Here is a 24858-nt window from a genome sequence, read left to right as displayed (position 1 = left end):
TTACAAGATGACCATAGCTTGCTTCATACCAACAATCTCCATGGGATCGACCCTTACTCGCGTAAGGTTTATTACTTGGACGACCCAGTACACTTGCTAGTTAAGTTGTGCGAAGTTGTGATGAAGAGTTGAGATTGCAATTGAGCGTACCATGTTGATGGCGCCATTGATGATCACAATTTCGTGCACCAAGTTTTTGGCGCCGTTGCCGGGGATTGCTCGAGTTTGGACAACTGACGGTTCATCTTGTTGCTCAGATTAGGTAATTTTATTTTATGTTTAAGCCTTTTTACTTTTTATTTTCGAAAAATTCCAAAAAATTTTATTTGTTCTTCAGAGTTTTTAAGAATGAATTCTAGAGTTTCATGATGATTTGTTGAAGTCTGGCTGGTTGTAAAACCATGTCTAATCTTTTGGACCGAGGTTTCAACTTATCATCACAAGAGCTTGTTGATTTCTATCAATTTTGCTATTGAAAGTAATGATCTGCTAAAGCTTGGCTGGCCATTGGCTATGTCTAGTGTTTTGGACCGGAGCTTTCACTGAAAGCTTGGCTGGCTAGTAAGCCATGTCTAATTCCTAGACCGGAGTTTTAGACTAACATTGCAATGATTCCTAGAATTCTCATTAAAAACTTTGAATCTCTTTATTTTCTTTTCCATATAATTTTCAGAAAAGCACAAAAAAAAATTTACAAAATCATAAAAACCAAAAATATTTTATGTTTCTTGTTGAGTCTAGTGTCTCATTTTAAGTTTGGTGTCAATTGCATGTTTCTATTCTTCTTGCATTTTTTCGAATTCAATCATGTGTCTTCATTAATCTTCAAGTTGTTCTTGATGATTTCCTTGCTCTGATCTTTACATTCTCTTGTCTTGAGTGTTTTGTTGTTTCTCATATGCATTCTCAATTTGTTAGTGTCAATTGTATACAAACTTCTAAGTTTGGTGTCTTGCATGCATTGTTTATTTGATCTTAGTGGCATTTTGATTATTCCTCATCATTAAAAATTCAAAAAATATTTTAATTTGTGTCTTTTCAAGTCAATAATACAGAGAATTGAAGATTCAGAACATACAGCAGAGGAATTACACAGAAAAAGCTGGGCATTCAAAACGCCCAGTGAAGAAGGAAAACTGGCGTTTAAACGCCAGCCAGGGTACCTGGCTGGGTGTTTAACGCCCAAAGGGGTAGCATTTTGGGCGTTAAACGCCAGAATGTATACCATTCTGGGCGTTTAACGCCAAGATGGCACAAGAGGGAAGATTTTGTTTTTAATTCAAATTTTTTTTTTCAAATTTCCATATTTTTTCAAAATCAAATCTTTTTCAAATCATATCTTTTCAATCATATATTTTCAAAATCAATTTCCATTCTTCAATAATACTTGCTAACAATTAATGATTTGATTCAAACATTTCAAGTATGTTGCCTTTTCTGTTGAGAGAGGTTTAATGTCTGAATCATATCTTTTAAATTTCTTGTTAGCCAAGTCTTTAATTTTAAAAATCAAATCTTTTTAAATTATTTTTCAATCATATCTTTTCAATCATATCTCTTTAAAACCATAACTTTTCAATCATATCTTTTTAATCACATCTTTTTCAAAATAGTCTTCAATCATATCTTTTTGATTTCTAATTTCAAAATCTTTTTCAAAAATCACTTAATTACTTTCTCAATCTTAGTTTTCGAAAATCACCAATCATTTTTTCAAAATTTCTTTTAATTATTTCAAAATCTCTTACTTTATTTTCGAAAATTCTTCCCTTATTCTCACATCCCTCAATTTATGGACTAACAGTCCTCCTTAATGCACAATTCGAACTCTATCCCTCTTGATAAGTTCGAATTCTTCTACCTCTTCCTTCTATTTTTCTTTTCCTCTGACACCTCAAGGAATCTCTATACTGTGACATAGAGGATTCTATATTTTCTTGTTCTCTTCTCTTTCATATGAGTAGGAGCAAAGACAAAAGCATTCTTGTTGAGGCTGACCCTGAACCTGAAAGGACCTTGAAGCGAAAGCTAAGAGAAGCTAAAGCACAACTCTCTGTAGAGGACCTAACAGAAATCTTCAAACAAGAAGAAGACATGGCAGCCGAACACAACAATAATGCCAACAATGCAAGGAAGGTGCTTGGTGACTTTACTACACCTACTCCCAACTTCTATGGGAGAAGCATCTCTATCCCTGCCATTGGAGCAAACAACTTTGAGCTTAAGCCTCAATTAGTTTCTCTAATGCAACAGAATTGCAAGTTCCATGGACTTCCATTGGAAGATCCTCATCAGTTTTTAGCTGAATTCTTGTAAATCTGTGACACTGTCAAGACTAATGGGGTTGACCCTGAGGTCTACAGACTTATGCTATTCCCTTTTGCTGTAAGAGACAGAGCTAGGATATGGTTGGACTCACAACCTAAAGAAAGCCTAAACTCTTGGGAAAAGCTAGTCAATGCCTTCTTGGCAAAGTTCTTTCCACCTCAAAAATTGAGTAAGCTTAGAGTGGAAGTCCAAACCTTCAGACAGAAGGAAGGTGAATCCCTCTATGAAGCTTGGGAAAGATACAAACAATTGATCAGAAAGTGTCCTTCTAACATGCTCTATGATGGTCTATCTGAACTGTCCAATATGTCATTGGACAGCTCTGCTGGAGGATCTCTTCATCTGAAGAAGACGCCTGCAGAAACTCAAGAACTCATTGAAATAGTTGCAAATAACCAATTCATGTACACTTCTGAAAGGAATCCTGTGAACAATAGGACGAATCAGAAGAAAGGAGTTCTTGAAATTGATACTCTGAATGCCATATTGGCTCAAAACAAAATATTGACTCAGCAAGTCAATATGATTTCTCAAAGTTTGTCTGGAATACAAGCTGCACCAGGCAGTACTAAGGACGCTTCATCTGAAGAAGAAGCTTATGATCCTGAGAACCCTTCAATGGAAGAGGTGAATTACATGGGAGAACCCTATGGAAACACCTATAATCCTTCATGGAGAAATCATCCAAACCTCTCATGGAAGGATCAACAGAGACCTCAACAAGGTTTCAACAACAATAATGGTGGAAGAAACAGGTTTAGTAATGGCAAGCCTTTTCCATCATTTTCTCAGCAACAGACAGAGAATTCTAAGCAGAGCCACTCTAACTTAGCAACCATGGTCTTTGATCTAATCAAAACCACTCAAAGTTTCATGACTGAAACAAGGTCCTCCATTAGAAACTTGGAGGCACAAGTGGGTCAGCTGAGTAAGAAAGTTGCTGAACTCCCTCCTAGTACTCTTCCAAGCAATACAGAAAAGAATCCAAAAGGAGAGTGTAAGGCTATCAACATGGCCGAATTTGGAGAGGAGGAAGAGGCAGTGAGCGCCACTGAGGAAGACCTCAATGGATGTCTACTGGCCTCCAATGAGTTCCCTAATGAGGAACCATGGGAATCTGAGGCTCACAATGAGACCATAGAGATTCCATTGGATTTACTTCTGCCATTCATGAGCTCTGATGAGTATTCTTCCTCTGAAGAAGATGAAGATGTCACTGAAGAGCAAGTTGCTAAGTACCTTGGAGCAATCATGAAGCTAAATGACAAGTTATTTGGTAATAAGACTTGGGAGGATGAATCCCCTTTGCTCACCAAAGAACTGGATGACTTGACTAGGCAGAGATTATCTCAAAAGAGACAGGACCCTGGAAAGTTCTCAGTACATTGTACCATAGGCACTATGACCTTTGAGAAAGCTCTGTGTGACCTAGGGTCAAGCATAAACCTCATGCCTCTCTCTATAATGGAGAAGCTAGGGATCTTTGAGGTGCAAGCTGCAAGAATCTCACTAGAGATGGCAGACAATTCAAGAAAACAAGCTTATGGACTTGTAGAGGATGTTCTGGTAAAGGTTGAAGACCATTACATCCCTATTGATTTCATAGTCCTAGAGACTGGGAAGTGCATGAATGAATCCATTATCCTTGGTAGACCCTTCCTAACCACAGCAAAGGCTGTGATTGATGTTGACAGAGGAGAATTGATCATTCAAGTGAATGATGAATCCTTTGTGTTTAAGGCTCAAGGATATCCCTCTGTAACCATGGAGAGGAAGCATGAAGAGCTTCCCTCAAAACAAAGTCAAACAGAGCCCCCACAGTCAAACTCTAAGTTTGGTGTTGGGAGGCCACAACCAACTTCTAAGTTTGGTGTTGAACCCCCACATTCAAACTCTAAGTTTGGTGTTGGGAGCTTCCAACATTGCTTTGAGTATTTGTGAGGCTCCATAAGAGCCCACTGTCAAGCTACTGACATTGAAGAAGCGCTTGTTGGGAGGCAACCTAATGTTATATTTATCTATTTCCCTTGTTATTTTATGTCTTTTATAGGTTGATGATCATGTGAAGTCACAAAATCAATTGAAAAAGAAAAAATAGAATGAAAAACAGAAAGAAAAACAGCACACCCTGGAGGAAAAACTTGCTGGCATTTAAACGCCAGTAAGGGCAGCAAATGGGCGTTTAACACCCAGTCTGGTACCATTCTGGGCGTTTAACGCCAGAAAGGGGCACCAGACTGGCGTTTAACACCAGGAATGGGCAAGAAGCTGGCATTAAACGCCAGAAATGGGCACCAGCCCGTCGTTTAACGCCAGGATTGGCAGAAGGAGCATTTTTGCTCGCCACTTGGTGTAGGGATGAATTATCCTTGACACCTCAGGATCTGTGGACCCCACAGGATTCCCACCTACCCCACCACTCTCTCTCTTCTTCATCCATTCACCAATCACCTCAACACCTCTTCCCCAAAACCTCTCACCTATCAAATCCCACCATTCTCTTCACCAATCACATCCATCCTTCATAAAACCCCACCTACCTCACCATTCAAATTCAAACCACTTTCCCTCCCAAACCCACCCATAATGGCCGAACCTTACCCCTCTCCCCACCCCTATATAAACCCATCTTCACCCCCTCATTTTTACACATCATACACACTACTTCTCTCCCTTGGCTGAAACACAAAGCCCCCCTCCATCTCCTCTATTTCTTCTTCTTCTACTCTCATCTTTCTTCTTTTGCTCAAGGATGAGCAAACCTTCTAAGTTTGGTGTGGTAAAAGCATTTCTTTTTATTTTTTCATAACTATTTATGGCATCTAAGGCCGAAAAAACCTCTAGAAAGAGGAAAGAGAAGGCAAAAGCTTCCACCTCCGAGTCATGGGAGATGGAGAGATTCATCTCAAGGGTGCATCAAGACCACTTCTATGAAGTTGTGGCCATGAAGAAGGTGATCCCCGAGGTCCCTTTCAAACTCAAAAAGAGTGAATATCTGGAGATCCGACATGAGATCCGAAGAAGAGGTTGGGAAGTTCTTACCAACCCCATTCAACAAGTCAGAATCTTAATGGTTCAAGAGTTCTATGCCAATGCATGGATCACCAAGAACCATGATCAAAGTGTGAACCCGGACCCAAAGAATTAGCTTACAATGGTTCGGGGGAGATGCTTAGATTTTAGTCTGGAAAATGTAAGGTTAGCATTCAACTTGCCCATGATGCAAGGAGATGAACACCCTTACACTAGAAGGGTCAACTTTGATCAAAGGTTGGACCAAGTCCTCAAAGACATTTGTGAAGAGGGTGCTCAATGGAAGAGAGATTCAAGAGGGAAGCCGGTTCAACTAAGAAGGCATGGCCTCAAGCCCGTGGTTAGGGGATAGTTGGAGTTTATCCAATGCTCAATCATTTCCACTAGCAACCGGTCCGAAGTTACTATAGACCGGGCTATCATGATTCATAGCATCATGATTGGAGAGGAAGTAGAAGTTCATGAGGTTATATCCCAAGAACTTTATAAGGTGGCGGACAAGTCCTCTACCTTGGTAAGGTTAGCCTTCCCTCATCTCATTTGTCACCTCTGTAATTCAGTTGGAATTAACATAGAGGGAGACATCCTCATTGATGAGGACAAGCCCATCACTAAGAAGAGGATGGAGCAAACAAGAGATCCCACTCATCATGAAATCCCTGAGATGCCTCAAGGGATGCACTTTCCTCTACAAAACTATTGGGAGCAAATCAACACCTCCCTAGGAGAATTAAGTTCCAACATGGGACAACTAAGGGTGGAGCACCAAGAACATTCCATCCTCCTCTATGAAATTAAAGAAGATCAAAGAATCATGAGAGAGCAGCAACAAAGGCAAGGAAGAGACATTGAGGAGCTAAAACACTCCATATGATCTTCAAGAGGAAGAACAAGCCGCCATCACTAAGGTGGACCCGTTCTTTAATCTCCTTGTTCTTTATTTTTCTGTTTTTTCGATGTTTCATGCTTATGTTTATCTATGTTTGTGTCTTATGATCATTAGTGTCTTAGTGTCTATGCCTTAAAGTTATGAATGTCCTATGAATCCATCACCTTTCTTAAATGAAAAATGTTCTTAATTGAAAAAGAGAAGAATTGCATGAATTTTAAATTTTATAACAGGTTAATTATTTTGATGTGGTGGCAATACTTTGACTTCTAAATGTATGCTTGAACAGTGCATATGTCTTTTGAATTTGTTGTTCATGAATGTTGGCTCTTGAAAGAATGATGAAAAAAAGGAGACATGTTACTGAGGATCTGAAAAACCATAAAAATGATTCTTGAAGCAAAAAAAAAGTAGTGAATACAAAAAAAAAATAATAAATAAATAAAATAAAATTGTGATCCAAGGCAAAAAGAGTGTGCTTATGAACCCTGGACACCTCTAATTGGGGACTCTAGCAAAGCTGAGTCACAATCTGAAAAGGTTCACCTAGTTATGTGTCTGTGGCATGTATGTATCCGGTGGTAATACTGGAAAACAGAGTGCTTTGGGCCACGGCCAAGACTCAGAAAGTAGTTGTGTTCAAGAATCATCATACTTAACTAGGAGAATAAATAACACTATCTGGATTCTGAGTTCCTATAGAAGCCAATCATTCTGAATTTCAAAGGATAGAGTGAGATGCTAAAACTGTTCAGAGGCAAAAAGCTAAAAGCCCCGCTCATCTAATTAATACTGATCTTCATAGATGTTTTTGGAATTCATTGCATATTCTCTTCTTTTTATCTTATTTGATTTTCAGTTGCTTGGGGACAAGCAACAATTTAAGTTTGGTGTTGTGATGAGCGGATAATTTATACTCTTTTTGGCATTATTTTTAGTATGTTTTTGGTATGTTTTAGTTAGTTTTTATTATATTTTTATTAGTTTTTAGTTAAAATTCACTTTTCTGGACTTTACTATGAGTTTGTGTGTTTTTCTGTGATTTCAGGTATTTTCTGGCTGAAATTGAGGGACCTGAGCAAAAATCTGATTCAGAGGCTGAAAAGGACTGCAGATGTTGTTGGATTCTGACCTCCCTGCACTCGAAGTGAATTTTCTGGAACTACAGAAGCCCAATTGACACGCTCTCAATTGCGTTGGAAAGTAGACATCCTGAGCTTTCCAGCAATGTTTAATAGTCCATAATTTGCCCGAGATTCGATGGCCCAAATAGGCATTCCAAGTCAGCTCAAGAATTCTGGCGTTTAACGCCGGAACTGGCACAAGAATGGGAGTTAAACGCCCAAACTGGCACAAAAGCTGGCGTTTAACTCCAAGAAAAGTCTCTACACATGAAAGCTTCAATGCTCAGCCCAAGCACACACCAAGTGGGCCCGGAAGTGGATTTTTATGTCATTTACTCATCTTTGTAAACCCTAAGCTACTAGTTTTCTACAAATAGGACCTTTTGCTATTGTATTTTCATCTTTAGACGTCTAGTTCTTAGATCATGGGGGATGGCCTCTCGGCCATGCCTAGACCTTGTTCTTATGTATTTTCAATGGTGGAGTTTCTACACACCATAGATTAAGGTGTGGAGCTCTGCTGTACCTCAAGTATCAATGCAATTACTATTGTTCTTCTATTCAATTCGGCTTATTCTTGTTCTAAGATATCACTTATTCCTCAACTTGATGAATGTGATGATCCGTGACACTCATCATCATTCTCACCTATGAACGTGTGGCTAACAACCACCTCTGTTCTACCTTAGATTGAGTGGATATCTCTTGGATCCCTTAATCGGAATCTTTGTGGTATAAGCTAGAATTGATGGTGGCATTCAAGAGAATCCGGAAGGTCTAAACCTTGTCTGTGGTATTCTGAGTAGGATTCAAGGATTGAATGACTGTGACGAGCTTCAAACTCCTGAAGGCTGGGTGTTAGTGACAGACGCAAAAGAATCAATGGATTCTATTCCGACATGATCGAGAACTGACAGATGAATAGCCGTGCTGTGACAGAGCGTGCTGAACATTTTCACTGAGAGGACGGGACTGTAGCCACTGACAACGGTGATGCCCAACATACAGCTTGCCATGGAAAGGAGTAAGAAGGATTGGATGAAGACAGTAGGAAAGCAGAGAGACGGAAAGGACAAAGCATCTCCATACGCTTATCTGAAGTTCTCACCAATGAATTACATAAGTATCTCTATCCTTATTTTATGTTTTATTCATTAATCCTCCAAAACCATTTGAATCTTCCTGACTGAGATTTACAAGATGACCATAGCTTGCTTCATACCAACAATCTCCGTGGGATCGACCCTTACTCGCGTAAGGTTTATTACTTGGACGACCCAGTACACTTGCTGGTTAGTTGTGCGAAGTTGTGATGAAGAGTTGAGATTGTAATTGAGCGTACCATGTTGATGGCGCCATTGATGATCACAATTTCGTGCACCAGCTACCATCCGTCTTCTCAGTGAAAATGGTCCATGTATATGGCTAATCATCGGTTTGTTCTCACTTGTATTGGAATAGGATCCAGTGATCCTTTTGCATCTGTCACTACGCCTAACATTCGTGAGTTTAAAGCTCGTCACAGTCCTCCCTTCCCAGATTCTACTCAGAATACCACAGACAAAGTTTAGACTTTTCAGATCTCAGGAATGCCGCCAATTGATTCTAGCTTATACCACGAGGACTCTGGTTTCACGGATTGAATGCTTTGTTGTCAGGAGAGGCAGTAAACTCGTGAACCAGGAACCCAAGAGATACACATTCAATCTAATGTAGAATGGAAGTGGTTGTCAGGCACCCGTTCATAGGTTGAGAATGGTGATGAGTGTCACGGATCATCACATTCATCATGTTGAAGTACGAATGAATATCTTAGAATAGAAACAAGCGTGATTGAATGAAAAAACAGTAGTAATTGCATTAATCCATCGAGACACAGCAGAGCTCTTCACCCCCAACCATGGGGTTTAGAGACTCATGTCGTCAAAGATACAAATTCAGATGTAAAATGTCATGAGGTATAAAATAAATCTCTAAAAGTTGTTTTTATACTCAACTAGTAACCTAGGTTTACAGAAAATGAGTAAACTAAGATAGATAGTGCAAAGATCCACTTCTGGGGCCCACTTGGTATGTGTTGGGGCTGAGCATTGAAGCTTTCACGTGCATAGGCTATTCTTGGAGTTAAACGTCAGTTTGTAACCTGTTTTTGGCGTTTAACTCTGGTTTGTAACTTGTTTCTGGCGTTTAACGCCAGAATAGGGCAGAAAGCTGGCGTTGAAAGCCAGTTTGTGTCGTCTAAACTTTGGCAAAGTATGAACTATTATATATTACTGCAAAGCCCTGGCTGTCTACTTTCCAACACATTTGAGAGTGCACCATGTGGACTCCTGTAGCTCCAAAAATTCCATTTCAAGTGCAGGGAGGTCAAAATCCAACAGCATCAACAGTCCTTCTTCAGCCTCTGAATAAGATTTTTGCTCAGGTCCCTCAATTTCAGCCAAAAAATACCTGAAATCACAGAAAAATACACAAACTCATAGAAAAGTCCAGAAATGTGAATTTTGCTTAAAAACTAATAAAAATATACTAAAAACTAACTAAATCATACTAAAAACTATCTAAAAATAATGCCAAAAAGCGTATAAATTATCCGTTCATCAAAAAGAAACAAGTTGTCCTAGAAATTGGATTTAGAATGAAGGAGGGTGAATACCTTATAATGAGGGAAATCATTGAAAAGAGAAGATGGGAACTCCTATGTGAACCCCTCACATACATAAGTACAACTATGGTAAGAGAGTTCTATGCAAATGCAGTAAGACAAAATAAAACTGGCCTCCCCTACAAAAGTTATGTGAGGGGAGTAGAGGTGGACTTCAGCCCAGCTACAATCATGAGGGTTCTTCAAATAAGAGCAATACCTTTCAGAGAGCCCAGTTTTGAAGAAAAAACAAATGGTGAGAATGACCCTGATGAGCTATTGAATGATATATGTCTGGATGGCAAAGATTGGGTAAGAGATTCACATGGGGAACCATGCCACTTGAAGAGAATTGATCTTCCACCTGTGGCCAAGGGTTGGTATGAGATAGTAAGAAGATCAATCTCCCCCACTGATGCCAAGGCATCTTAGGCTAGTTTCACTAGCATTTTTCTTTTAGTTTTAGTTGTTTTATACATTTTCTTGAGCTTAAAGTAACCAAGAATGGTTAATTGAACAACAAAGCAATGAACCATCCAAACATTATGATTTTGATGCAATTTTCATGAGTTTTTAGTGATATTACTTGAATGCTATGAATGGATGAATTCTCATGAAATTTTGCAAGACTTTGATGCAATTGTTTGGATGATTTCAGGGAAGAAGAGGCTAGGCAAGGAAGCAACAAAAATCAATAAAGGAAGCTTGATTATTAAATGGAGCTTAAACGCCAAATTCATAAGAAGAAAGGAAATGCTGTAACTGGCGTTTAACCTCCAGTTTGACCTCAAACTGGAAGTTAAACGCCAGAATGAGAAATGGCACTAATGAGCATTCCACGTTTAACCTCCAGTTTGACCTCAAACTGGAGGTTAAACGCCAGAATGATAAATTGAACTAAGGGAGGCACAAAAGCATTTCCACGTTTAACCTCTAGTTTGACCTCAAACTAGAGGTTAAACGTGTTCGACACTTCCTTTCTCACCAAGAAGCATTCCACGTTTAACCTCCAGTTTGACCTCAAACTGGAGGTTAAACGCCAGAAGCTAGATAGGCACCAGGAGAGTTCCACGTTTAACCTCCAGTTTGACCTCAAACTGGAGGTTAAACGTGTTCGATGGTCATTCTCCTCCAGGGTGTGATTTTCATTTCCAAGTTTAACCTCCAGTTTGACCTCAAACTGGAGGTTAAACGTGTTATATGGAACAGCTTGACCATGCCTTCTTCAAACATAAATAACTTGAGCTACAAAACTCCAAATGAGGTGATTCAAAATGCATTGGAAAGAAGATATCTAGAGCTTTCCAAGCATATATGGCATGCATGGTGGATACTAAAAATTGAGAGCGAAAACAGCCCCGTAATGTGCATAGAAGAGCATATACCAACATGCAATCAGGCCAGCTGACCTCTTCACCTTCCATGGAGTATAACTCGAGTTGTAGAACTCCAATTGAAGTGCTTCCAGTTGCGTTAGAAAGCTGACATCCATAGCTTTCCAACGATGTATAATAGTCTATATTTGGCATCAAATTGGCAAGGTTGACAAGAGAACAAAGTGACGACTCAAGAAAGGGAGGTTAAATGTGCTTTTCCATTTCCAAGTTTAACCTCCAGTTTGACCTCAAACTGGAGGTTAAACGTGTTCGATGGTTTCCTCCTCCAGGGTGTGTTCTTCATTTCCAAGTTTAACCTCCAGTTTGACCTCAAACTGGAGGTTAAACGTGGACGACCCAAATTGCCTTCAGGGTGTGCTTTCTTCATTTCCAAGTTTAACCTCCAGTTTAACCCTAAACTGGAGGTTAAACGTGCTCACCAATGCACACTCCTGGGTTGCTTTCTTCCAATTCCACGTTTAAGTTTTAGTTTGACCTTAAACTAAAACTTAAACCTCAACTTAAACACCACCAATTGAAAGGGTTTCTGGGCCAAATGTATTGAAGTTTAAGTTAGCAATTGAGCACAATTATTAACTTAAACGTATTATGGTGTGAAACCCAAGTGAATATCATGGTTTATGGGATTGGGCCTGAAGAATTGATGAGTCTCGAACTTCAATTTGTTGAGTCTTGTGTCATTAATTGTTTATCACTTAGTTTGCTCAATGAATGTTGCAGAATTGGATCACAGCCTCATCAGGATTATGGACCACTAAAGCAAAAGGAAAGCAAGGAAAGGCCTCAAAGCCCAAGAAACACAACAGAAGCTCAATTTAGAAAGTGTATAAATAGGATAGAAATTAAGTTAGTTGGAACTTTTTACACATTCTGCAACTTTTCATTTTGCTAGTTTTCATACTTTTGTAATTGAATTCAGAGCTATGATTCACTAAACCCCTTTCATTGGGTTAGGGAGCTCTATTGTAATTCAATGAATCAATAATAGTTTCATCTTCTTCTTCAATCTTTTCTCTTGAATTTTGTTAGAAAGCTTCTTGATCTAATTCCATTGGTTAGTTATCTTGGGAAAGAAACTATCCATAATTGGAATCCTTCGGAACCTTGGGAAAGGAATGATGGATTCATGCTAGAGAAGCTTTCTCACAATGAATTGGATTGGGGTTTGGATGGATATTGTGACATGTAATCCTACCAAATTGTGGTCCATGAAATTGTGTGGTATAATCAGTGATAGAGCTTCATCTCTTCTTATGAACATTTAAACCAAGGGATTGGGAATTTATTTGTTTTTAGAGAGAATTGGTGAGCCAAGGAATTGGGATCCAATCATATAAGATTGCTGGTGGACGAAATTGTGATCAATGTATTCTTTGAGTAGTACTTATATAGAAATTGAAATTGGCACGAGTGAAATCACAACTCCGTTCAACTAACCAGCAAGTGTACTGGGTCGTCCAAGTAATACCTTACGTGAGTAAGGGTCGAATCCACAGAGATTGTTGGTATGAAGCAAGCTATGGTCACCTTGCAAATCCCAGTTAGGCGGATTGAACATTTGTAATAGTGATAATTGGATTGTTCTAATAAAAAGGAATAATAAAAGGGATAGAGATACTTATGCAGATTCATTGGTAGGAATTTCAGATAAGCGGAATGGAGATGCTGTAGAGCTCTCGGACGCCTGCTATCCCATTGCTTCTACTCAATCCTTCTTACTCCTCTCCATGGCAAGCTTTGTATAGGGGTTCACTATCAGCTGTGGCTACTTTCATTCCTCTCGGGGAAATAACCTGTACGGCTGTCACTCGCACAGCTAACCAGTCTGGAGGCATCACCCATGGTTGATAGCTACATCCCATCCTCGCAGTGAAAGCTAATGCACGCACTCTGTCACAGTGCGGCCAATCACCGGTTGGTTCCCGCTCCTACTGGAATAGAATCCCTCTTTTGCGTTTGTCACTAACGCCCAGCAGGTTAAAGTTTGAAGCACGTCACAGTCATTCATGAACGGAATCCTACTCGGAATACCACAGACAAGGTGAGACTTTCCGGATTCCCAGGATCCTACTCGGAACACCACAGACAAGGTTGGACTTTCCGGATCTAGATGAATGCCGCCATCTATCTAGCTTATACCACGAAGATTCTGTTGGGGAACCTAAGAGATATACATTCAAGCCTTGTTACACGCAGAACGGAAGTGGTTGTCAATCACGCGCGTTTATAAGTGAGAATGATGATGAGAGTTATTAGCTCATCACATTCATCATGTTCTTGAGTACGAATGAATATCTTGGAATAAGAATAAGATAGAGAATTGAATAAAAGAAAATAGAACTTCATTAATCTTTGAGGTACAGCAGAGCTCCACACCCTTAATCTATGGTGTGCAGAAACTCCACCGTTGAAAATACATAAGTAAAAGAAGGTTCAGGCATGGCCGAATGGCCAGCCCCCTAAACGTGATCAATGATCTCCTAAGATGAAGAATAAAATAAAACTGAGATCAAAAGATGATTGATACATTAGTAAATCATCCTATTTATAATAAACTAGCTCCTAGGGTTTACATGAGTAAGTAATTGATGCATAAATCCACTTCTGGGGCCCACTTGGTGTATGCTTGGGCTGAGCTTGATCTATCCACGAGCTGAGGCTTCTCTTGGAGTTGAATTTCGAGTTGTGATGTGCTTTGGGCGTTCAACTCCGGATTATGACGTTTTTCTGGCGTTTAACTCCAGAAAGGAGCGTGTACTTGGCGTTCAACGCCAGTTTGCGTCGTCATTCTTCGAATAAAGTATGGACTATTATATATTGCTGGAAAGCCCTGGATGTCTACTTTCCAACGCCGTTGAGAGCGCGCCATTTAGAGTTCTGTAGCTCCAGAAAATCCATTTCGAGTGCAGGGAGGTCAGAATCCAACAGCATCAGCAGTCCTTTTGTCAGCCTTTTTCAGAGTTTTGCTCAAATCCCTCAATTTCAGTCAGAATTTACCTGAAATCACAGAAAAACACACAAACTCATAGTAAAGTCCAGAAATGTGAATTTAACATAAAAACTAATGAAAACATCCCTAAAAGTAGCTCAAACTTACTAAAAACTATATAAAAACAATGCCAAAAAGCGTATAAATTATCCGCTCATCACAACACCAAACTTAAATTGTTGCTTGTCCCCAAGCAACTGAAAATCAAATAGGATAAAAAGAAGAGAATATACTATAAAGTCCAAAATATCAATGAATAATAATTTAATTACATGAGCGGGACTTGTAGCTTTTTGCTTCTGAACAGTTTTGGCATCTCACTTTTCCTTTGAAGTTCAGAGTGATTGGCATCTCTAGGAACTTAGAATTTTGGATAGTGTTATTGACTTTCTTAGTTAAGCATGTTGATTCTGAACACAGTTACTTATGAGTCTTGGCTGTGGCCCTAAGCACTTTGTCTTCCAGTATTACCACCGGATACACAAATGCCACAGACACATAACTGGGTGAACCTTTTCAGATTGTGACTTAGCTTTGCTAAAGTCCCCAATTAGTGGTGTCCAGAGCTCTTAAGCACACTCTTTGCTTTAGATCACGACTTTAACCACTCAGTCTCAAGCTTTTCACTTGGACCTTCATGACAAGCACATGGTTAGGGACAGCTTGATTTAGCCGCTTAGGCCCGGATTAAATTTCCTTGGGCCCTCCTATCCATTGATGCTCAAAGCCTTGGATCCTTTTTACCCTTGCCTTTTGGTTTTAAGGGCTATTGGCTTTTTCTATTGCTCCTTCTTTTTTTTTTTTTTTTTTTTTTTTTACTGCTTTTTCTTGCTTCAAGAATCAATTCCATGAATTTTTCAGATCATCAATAACATCTCTCTTTGTTCATCATTCTTTCAAGAACCAACAATTTTAACACTCATAAACAACAAGATCCAAAGACATATGCACTGTTCATTCATTCATTCAGAAAACAAAAGCATTGTCACCACATCAAAATAATTAAACTAAATTCAATAATAATTTCGAAAATTATGTACTTCTTGTTCTTTTGAATTAAAACATTTTTCTTTTAAGAGAGGTGAAGGACTAATGGATTTTATTCATAGCTTTAAGGCATGGTTACATACTAATGATCATGAAATAAAGACACAAAACATAGATAAACATAATAATTAAAAACCGAAAACAGAAAGAAATAAAGAACAAGGAATGAATCCACCTCTAGTGGCGTCTTCTTCTTGAAGGACCAATGTTCTTCAACTCTTCTATGTCCCTTCCTTGCCTTTGTTGCTCCTCCTCATTGCTCTTTGATCTTCTCTTATTTCTTGAAGAGTGAGGGCGTGTTCATGGTGTTCCACCCTTATTGTTCCATATTATGGCTCAAATCTTCCAAGGAGGTATTAAGTTGCTCCCAATAGTTGTTGGGAGGAAAGTGCATTCCATGAGGCATTTGTTGATGGTGAACCTCCTCTTGTTCTCCTTGAGGGCCGTGAGGAACTTCCCTTGTTTGCTCCATCCTTTTCTTGGTGATGGGCTTGTCTTCTTCTATGGAGGCATCTCCATCTATGATAACTCCCTGAATAACATAGATGGCATATGAGGTGAGGGAATGCTAGCCGTGCCATGTATGAAGGTTTGTCAGCTATTTTGTAGAGTTCATTGGCTATGACTTCATGAACCTCTACTTCTTCACCAATCATGATGCTATGAACCATGATGGCCCGATCCACAGTAACTTCAGATCGGTTGCTTGTGGGGATGATGGATCTTTGAATGAACTCCAACCATCCTCTAGCTACAGGCTTGAGGTCCAGTCTTCTTAGTTGGACTGGCTTGCCTTTGGAGTCAACTCTCCATTGGGCGCCTTCCACACAAATGTCCCTAAGGACTTGGTCCAACCTTTGATCAAAGTTGACCCTTCTAGTGTAGGGGTGTTCATCACCTTGCATCATAGGCAAATGAAATGCCAACCTCACATTCTCCGGACTAAAATCCAAGTATTTCCCCCTAACCATTGTGAGATAATTCTTTGGGCTTGGGTTCATACTTTGGTCATGGTTTCTAGTGATCCATGCATTGGCATAGAACTCTTGAACCATGAGAATTCCGACTTGTTGCATGGGGTGGCTAAGACTTCCCAACCTCTTTTTTGAATTTCAAGTCGGATTTCCGGATACTCATTCTTCTTGAGTTTGAAAGGGACCTCATGGATCACTTTCTTCTTTGCCACAACATCATAGAAGTGGTCTTGGTGGCTCTTGGAGATGAATCTCTCCTTCTCCCATGACTCGGAAGTGGAAGCTTTTGCCTTCCCTTTTCCTTTTCTTGAGGAAACTCCGGCCTTGGGTGCCATTGATGGTGAATGAAAAATAAAAAGCTTAGGCTTTTTACCACACCAAACTTAAAATTTGCTTGTCCCCAAGCAAAAAGAAAAGAAGAGTAGAGAAGAAGAAGAAAATATGGAGAGAGGGAGAAGAGAGGGTTCGGTTATGTGGGAGAATGTGGGTTTGTGTTGTGTGAAAATGTAAAAGAAAAGAAGGGTATTTATAGGGAGGGGGGAGGGTATAGGTTCGGCCATGTTGGGTGGGAAAGGTGGGAAATTGAATTTGAAAGTAGTGGGGGTAGGTGGGGTGTATGGGGAAGAGGGGTTGATGTGAATGGTGAATGGGGTAATTGGGAAGAGGAATTGAGGTGATAGGTGAAGGTTTTTTGGGAAGTGTGACATTGAGAATGAGATTTGGATTAGAAGAGTGTGATTAGGATTAAAAGGAATGTGGTAGGTGGGGATCCTGTGGGGTCCACAGATCCTGAGGTGAGGATCCTGTGGGGTCCACAGATCCTGAGGTGAAAACAAATACCATTCTTTCACCATATAGGCATGTAACATGCCTTGATGCATCATTCTGGCGTTCAAACGCCCATTGATGCTAGTTCTGGGCGTTAAACGCCCATGTTATGCACGTTTCTGGCGTTGAACGCCAGTTCATGCTTGTTTCTGGCGTTCAGCGCCAGATTGTCCTCTGTGTGCGCATCCTGGCGTTAAATGCCAGGTTGTTGCTTGTTTTGGGCGTTCAACGCCAGAAAGATGCTCTGTTCTGGCGTTGAACGCCAGAAAGATGCTCCTTCTGGGCGTTGAACGCCAGCCCGTGCGCCTCCAGGGTGAAAAATTTTTTTCTTCTGTTTTTGACTCTGTTTTTAATTTTTTTTGATTTTTTCGTGACTCCTCATGATCATGTACCTAATAAAACACAAAAATAACAAAGAAACAAAATAAAATAAAATTAGATGAATAAAATTGGGTTGCCTCCCAACAAGCGCTTCTTTAATGTCAATAGCTTGACAGTGGCTCTCATGGAGCCACATAGTGATCAGGTCAATTTAGTGTGTAGTGTTCCCAACACCAAACTTAGAGTTTGGATATGGGGTTTGAACACCAAACTTAGAGTTTGGTTGTGGCCTCACAACACCAAACTTAGAGTTTGACTGTGTGGGCTCTTCTTGACCTTGAACTGAGAGAAGCTCTTCATGCTTACTCTCTTTTGTCACAGAGGGATGGCCATGTGCCTTAAACACAAGGTAGTCCCCATTCAATTGAAGGACTAACTCACCTCTGTTGACATCTATTACAGCTCCTGCTGTGGCTAGGAAAGGTCTTCCTAGGATGATGCATTCATCATCTTCCTTCCTAGTGTCTAGGATTATGAAATCAGTAGGGATGTAAAGGCCTTCAACCTTTACTAGCACGTCCTCTACTAATCCATAAGCTTGTCTTATGGACTTATCTGCCAATTGTAATGAGAACAAGGCAGGTTGTACCTCAATGATTCCCAGCTTCTCCATCACAGAGAGTGGCATAAGATTTATTCCTGACCCCAGATCACATAGAGCTTTTTCAAAGCTCATGGTGCCAATGGTACAAGGTATTAAGAACTTGCCAGGATCTTGTTTCTTTTGAGGTAGAGTTTGCTGAATCCAAGTGTCTAGTTCACTAATGAGTAAGGGAGGTTTACTTTCCCAAGTCTCATTACCAAACAGTTTGGCATTCAGCTTCATGATAGCTCCTAAATATAGAGCAGCTTGCTCTCCAATCACATCTTCATCCTCTTCAGAGGGTGAATATTCTTCAGAGCTCATGAATGGCAGAAGGAGATTTAATGGGATCTCTATGGTCTCTAGATGAGCCTCAGATTCCTCTGGATCCTTAATAGGAAACTCCTTCATGCTTGAAGGACGTCCCAGGAGGTCTTTCTCCTTAGGATTTTCGTCCTCCTCCTCCCTAGTGCATTCGGTCACTTTGATTAAATCAATGGCCTTGCACTCTCCTTTTGGATTCTCTTCTGTATTGCTTGGGAGAATACTGGGAGGAGTTTCAATAACTTTCTTACTCAGCTGGCCCACTTGTGCTTCCAGATTTCTAATGGAAGATCTGGTTTCATTCATGAAACTGAAAGTGGCCTTTGACAGATCAGAGACTATGTTGGCTAAATTAGAATTGTTTTGTTCAGAGTTCTCTGTCTGTTGCTGAGAAGATGATGGATATGGCTTACTATTATTCAGCCTTGCACGTCCACCATTGTTAAAACCTTGATGGGGTTTTTGTTGATCCTTCCAGGAGAAATTCGGATGATTCTCCATGATGAATTATAGGTGTTTCCATAGGGTTCACCTAAGTAATTAACTTCTGCCATGGCAGGGTTTTCAGGATCATAAGCTTCTTCAGAAGCTACCTCTCTATTATTGTTGGATGCATGTTGTAATCCATTCAGATTTTGAGAGATCATGTTGACCTGTTGAGTCAATACTTTGTTCTGAGCCAATATGGCATTCAGAGCATCAATTTCAAGAACTCCTTTCTTCTGAGGTACCCCATTGTTCACGGAATTCCTCTCAGAGGTGTACATGAACTGGTTGTTTGCAACCATGTCAATGAGTTCTTGAGCCTCTTCAGGCATTTTCTTCAGGTGAATAGATCCACCTGCAGAGTGGTCTAATGACATTTTCGAAAATTCAGAGAGACCATAATAGAATATATCTAATATGGTCCATTCAGAAAACATGTCAGATGGACATCTCTTGGTCAGCTGCTTGTATCTTTCCCAAGCTTCATAGAGGGATTCACCATCTTTTTGTTTGAAGGTTTGAACATCCACTCTCAGCTTGCTCAGCTTTTGAGGAGGAAAGAACTTGTCTAAGAATGCAGTGACAAGCTTATCCCATGAGTCCAGGCCATCCTTGGGTTGTGAATCCAACCATACTCTAGCTCTGTCTCTTACAGCAAAAGGGAAAAGCAAGAGTCTGTAGACTTCAGGATTAACTCCATTTGTCTTTACAGTGTCACAGATCTGCAAGAACTCAGTTAAAAACTGATAAGGATCTTCAGATGGAAGTCCATAAAACTTGCAGTTTTGTTGCATCAATGCAACTAGTTGAGGCTTAAGCTCAAAGTTATTGGCTCCTATGGCAGGAATGGAGATGCTTCTTCCATCAATCTTGGATGTTGGCTTTGTGAAGTCACCAAGCATTCTCCTTGCATTATTATCATTATTTTCGGCCATCTCTTCCTCTTGTTCGAAATTTTCTAAAAGGTTGCTTCTGGATTGTTGTAATTTAGCTTCTTTTAATTTCTCTTCAGAGTCCTTTCAGGTTCTGGATCAACTTCAACAAGAGTGCCTTTGTCCCTGTTCCTGCTCATATGAAAGAAAAGGGAACACAAAAAAAAAGAAAGAAGGAATCCTCTAGGTCACAGTATAGAGATTCCTTTATGTTAGTAGAAAAAGAAAGGGGTAGAAGAAGAGGAATGGATTCGGATTTTTGATGAAGAGGGGTGAAGAGAAGTGTTAGTAATTAAATAATTAAATAGAAGAGGAAGAGAGAAGAGAAATTTCGAAAATAATTTTGAAAAGGAGTTAGTGATTTTCGAAAATTAGAGATAAAATGTAATTAAAATTAAAACATGAAATAATTAATTAATTAAAAAGAACTTTTTGAAAAAGAGAGAGATATTTTCGAAAATAGAAGAGGAAAAAGTAGTTAGGTGGTTTTGAAAAAGATAAGAAACAAACAAAAAGTTAGTTAGTTAATTGAAAAAGATTTGAAATCAAAATTTAAAAAGATAAGAAGATAGTAAGTTAGATAAGATATTTTGAAATCAAATTTTGAAAAAATATAAAATTTTTGAAAAAGATAAAATTTTTTGAAAAAGATAAGATAAAAGATAAAAAGATTTAATTCAAAAAAATTTTGAAATTATTTACTTCACTAGCAAGAAACTACAAGATAAGATTCTAGAACTTAAAGATTGAACCTTTCTTAACAAGAAAGTAACAAACTTCAAATTTTTGAACCAATCACATTAATTATTAGTGAATTTTCGAAAATTACATATAAAGATAAGAAAAAGATTTTGAAAATATTTGAAAAATATTTTTGAAATTTTCGAAAATAAATAAAAAATTTTGAGACAGATATGATTTTGAAAAAGATTTTGAAAAGATAAGATTTTTAAAATTGAAATTTTGACTTGACTTGTAAGAAACAACTAATTTTGAAAATTTTTGACCAAGTCAACCCAAAATTTCGAAATCTTGGAGGGAAATAAGGAAAATATATTTTTGATTTTTTTGAATTTTTAATTATGAAAGAGAAAAACAACAAAAATACTTTTATGCATGAAATTTTTAGATCAAAATAATGAATGCATGCAAGAATGCTATGAATGTCAAGATGAACACCAAGAACACTTTGAAGATCATGATGAACATCAAGAACATAATTTTGAAAAATTTTTGATGCAAAGAAAACATGCAAGACACCAAACTTAGAAATCTTTAATGCATGGAAAATATGAATGCAAAAATGCACATGAAAAACAAGAAAAGACACAAAACAAGAAATCATCAAGATCAAACAAGAAGACTTGTCAAGAACAACTTGAAGATCATGAAGAACACTATGAATGCATGGGATTTTCGAAAAAATGCAAGAAAAAATTTTTAAAGCATGCAATTGACACCAAACTTAAAAATTGACTCAAGACTCAAACAAGAAACACAAAATATTTTTTATTTTTATGATTTTCTAATTTTTTTGGATTTTTATTAATTATTTTCGAAAATAATGTTTAAAAACACGAAAAATTTAAAAGAAAAATTTTGAAAAAGATTTTTGAAAAGAAAATTACCTAATCTGAGCAACAAGATGAACCGTCAGTTGTCCATACTCGAACAATCCCCGGCAACGGCGCCAAAAACTTGGTGGACGAAATTGTGATCAATGTATTCTTTGAGTAGTACTTATATAGAAATTGAAATTGGCACGAGTGAAATCACAACTCCGTTCAACTAACCAGCAAGTGTACTGGGTCGTCCAAGTAATACCTTACGTGAGTAAGGGTCGAATCCACAGAGATTGTTGGTATGAAGCAAGCTATGGTCACCTTGCAAATCCCAGTTAGGCGGATTGAACATTTGTAATAGTGATAATTGGATTGTTCTAATAAAAAGGAATAATAAAAGGGATAGAGATACTTATGCAGATTCATTGGTAGGAATTTCAGATAAGCGGAATGGAGATGCTGTAGAGCTCTCGGACGCCTGCTATCCCATTGCTTCTACTCAATCCTTCTTACTCCTCTCCATGGCAAGCTTTGTATAGGGGTTCACTATCAGCTGTGGCTACTTTCATTCCTCTCGGGGAAATAACCTGTACGGCTGTCACTCGCACAGCTAACCAGTCTGGAGGCATCACCCATGGTTGATAGCTACATCCCATCCTCGCAGTGAAAGCTAATGCACGCACTCTGTCACAGTGCGGCCAATCACCGGTTGGTTCCCGCTCCTACTGGAATAGAATCCCTCTTTTGCGTTTGTCACTAACGCCCAGCAGGTTAAAGTTTGAAGCACGTCACAGTCATTCATGAACGGAATCCTACTCGGAATACCACAGACAAGGTGAGACTTTCCGGATTCCCAGGATCCTACTCGGAACACCACAGACAAGGTTGGACTTTCCGGATCTAGATGAATGCCGCCATCTATCTAGCTTATACCACGAAGATTCTGTTGGGGAACCTAAGAGATATACATTCAAGCCTTGTTACACGCAGAACGGAAGTGGTTGTCAATCACGCGCGTTCATAAGTGAGAATGATGATGAGAGTTATTAGCTCATCACATTCATCATGTTCTTGAGTACGAATGAATATCTTGGAATAAGAATAAGATAGAGAATTGAATAAAAGAAAATAGAACTTCATTAATCTTTGAGGTACAGCAGAGCTCCACACCCTTAATCTATGGTGTGCAGAAACTCCACCGTTGAAATACATAAGTAAAAGAAGGTTCAGGCATGGCCGAATGGCCAGCCCCCTAAACGTGATCAATGATCTCCTAAGATGAAGAATAAAATAAAACTGAGATCAAAAGATGATTGATACATTAGTAAATCATCCTATTTATAATAAACTAGCTCCTAGGGTTTACATGAGTAAGTAATTGATGCATAAATCCACTTCTGGGGCCCACTTGGTGTATGCTTGGGCTGAGCTTGATCTATCCACGAGCTGAGGCTTCTCTTGGAGTTGAATTTCGAGTTGTGATGTGCTTTGGGCGTTCAACTCCGGATTATGACGTTTTTCTGGCGTTTAACTCCAGAAAGGAGCGTGTACTTGGCGTTCAACGCCAGTTTGCGTCGTCATTCTTCGAATAAAGTATGGACTATTATATATTGCTGGAAAGCCCTGGATGTCTACTTTCCAACGCCGTTGAGAGCGCGCCATTTAGAGTTCTGTAGCTCCAGAAAATCCATTTCGAGTGCAGGGAGGTCAGAATCCAACAGCATCAGCAGTCCTTTTGTCAGCCTTTTTCAGAGTTTTGCTCAAATCCCTCAATTTCAGTCAGAATTTACCTGAAATCACAGAAAAACACACAAACTCATAGTAAAGTCCAGAAATGTGAATTTAACATAAAAACTAATGAAAACATCCCTAAAAGTAGCTCAAACTTACTAAAAACTATATAAAAACAATGCCAAAAAGCGTATAAATTATCCGCTCATCAATTGCCAAGCAAGATTCAATGAATGCATTGGTTGAGGAAGAGATGAAAATGTCTTGATTCGGAGATTTCAATATCTCCTGACCCCAATGAACCCCCATTTCTGATCTATCCTTTTCTATTCATATTCTGCCATTTTAATTCATGCAATCACCCCAATTCCCTTTTATTTTTAGCAATTTACTTTCTCGCACTTTAATTCTCGCAATTTAAGTTTATGCAAATTTCAATTCCTTGCAATTTACGTTTCCTGCCATATTTACTTTATGCAAATTCACATCCAATTCTTGATTCCGCTCAACTAACCAAACTTCTAATTCGAATTGCTCATTCAACCAATCCTTGTGGGATTCGACCTCACTCTATTGTGAGTTTTTACTTGACGATAACCGGTGCACTTGCCGGAAGGAATTTTGCCGATCTGTGCAATTTCCTTAATCGTAGCTATACCCAGTTATAGCGCATCAAGTTTATGGCGCCGTTGCCGGGGATTGGTTTTCGATTGACAATTCTCAAATTGGAAGTTAACTAGATTGAGCATTTTTCTTGTTTTGTTAATTTAGTTCAAGTTACTTGCTGAGTTTCAATTTCTGCACTCTGTTATTTGCTTTTATTTCTTTATGCCTTTAATTTCAAGCAACTAACTCACTGACCCACTAACTATTTGAATTAATTCCTCAACTGCTCTAACCAATACTCTTCCATTAACCAAGAGTATTCCACTTGTTTGTTGCTTGTGGTGTGTTCTTGTATGACAGGTAGAAGAGGAGAGACATCAACTCCTCCATATACCGAACCAGAGAGGACCCTTCATAGACTTAGAAGGGAAGCAAGAGAGAAGAGAGTATTGAGAGAGGAAGAATCTGAAGGAGAATCTGAGGACAACTTTGAAGAAGCTCTAGATCTCAACATGGATAGAGAATTTCACAACCATGAGAGGGGTGATGGAAACAATGCCATTCCTGAGAGGAGGGTTCTTGGTTCATACATAAACCCAACCTCTGGGAATTGTGGTAGCAGCATTCAGAAACCACCTATTCAGGCCAACAATTTTGAACTCAAACCACAGTTAATATCACTGGTGGAGAACCATTGTTCATTTGGTGGGAGTGCTAGTGAAGATCCCAACCAACATCTCACCAAATTCCTGAGAATTTGCGATACTATGAAGTCCAATGGAGTCCAGGATGATGCCTATAAACTGCTCTTGTTCCCATTTTCACTTAGGGACAAAGCAGCTAAGTGGCTGGAATCATTCCCAAGGGACAGCCTAACAACCTGGGAGGAGGTGGAGAGCAAGTTTCTGGCACGTTTCTACCCCCCACAAAAGGTCAATAGGCTTCGATCTGAGGTTCAAACTTTTAGACAACAAGATGGTGAGACGCTCTACGAGGCATG

The 24858-nt window shown here is 39.2% G+C and overlaps 1 non-coding gene across 1 annotated transcript; it reads right to left on the bottom strand.

Moving 5' to 3' along the window:
* Nucleotides 1-2499: 2499 nt before the first annotated feature.
* LOC130977941 (small nucleolar RNA R71) lies at nucleotides 2500-2603 on the bottom strand. The gene has a single exon (XR_009085610.1). It is a non-coding gene; the product is annotated as a small nucleolar RNA R71 (small nucleolar RNA).
* Nucleotides 2604-24858: the final 22255 nt, after the last annotated feature.

Source organism: Arachis stenosperma, chromosome 4 (genome assembly GCF_014773155.1).
Source record: "Arachis stenosperma cultivar V10309 chromosome 4, arast.V10309.gnm1.PFL2, whole genome shotgun sequence".
NCBI classification, from domain to species: Eukaryota; Viridiplantae; Streptophyta; class Magnoliopsida; order Fabales; family Fabaceae; genus Arachis; species Arachis stenosperma.
This window is presented reverse-complemented; position numbering and strand designations above follow the sequence as displayed.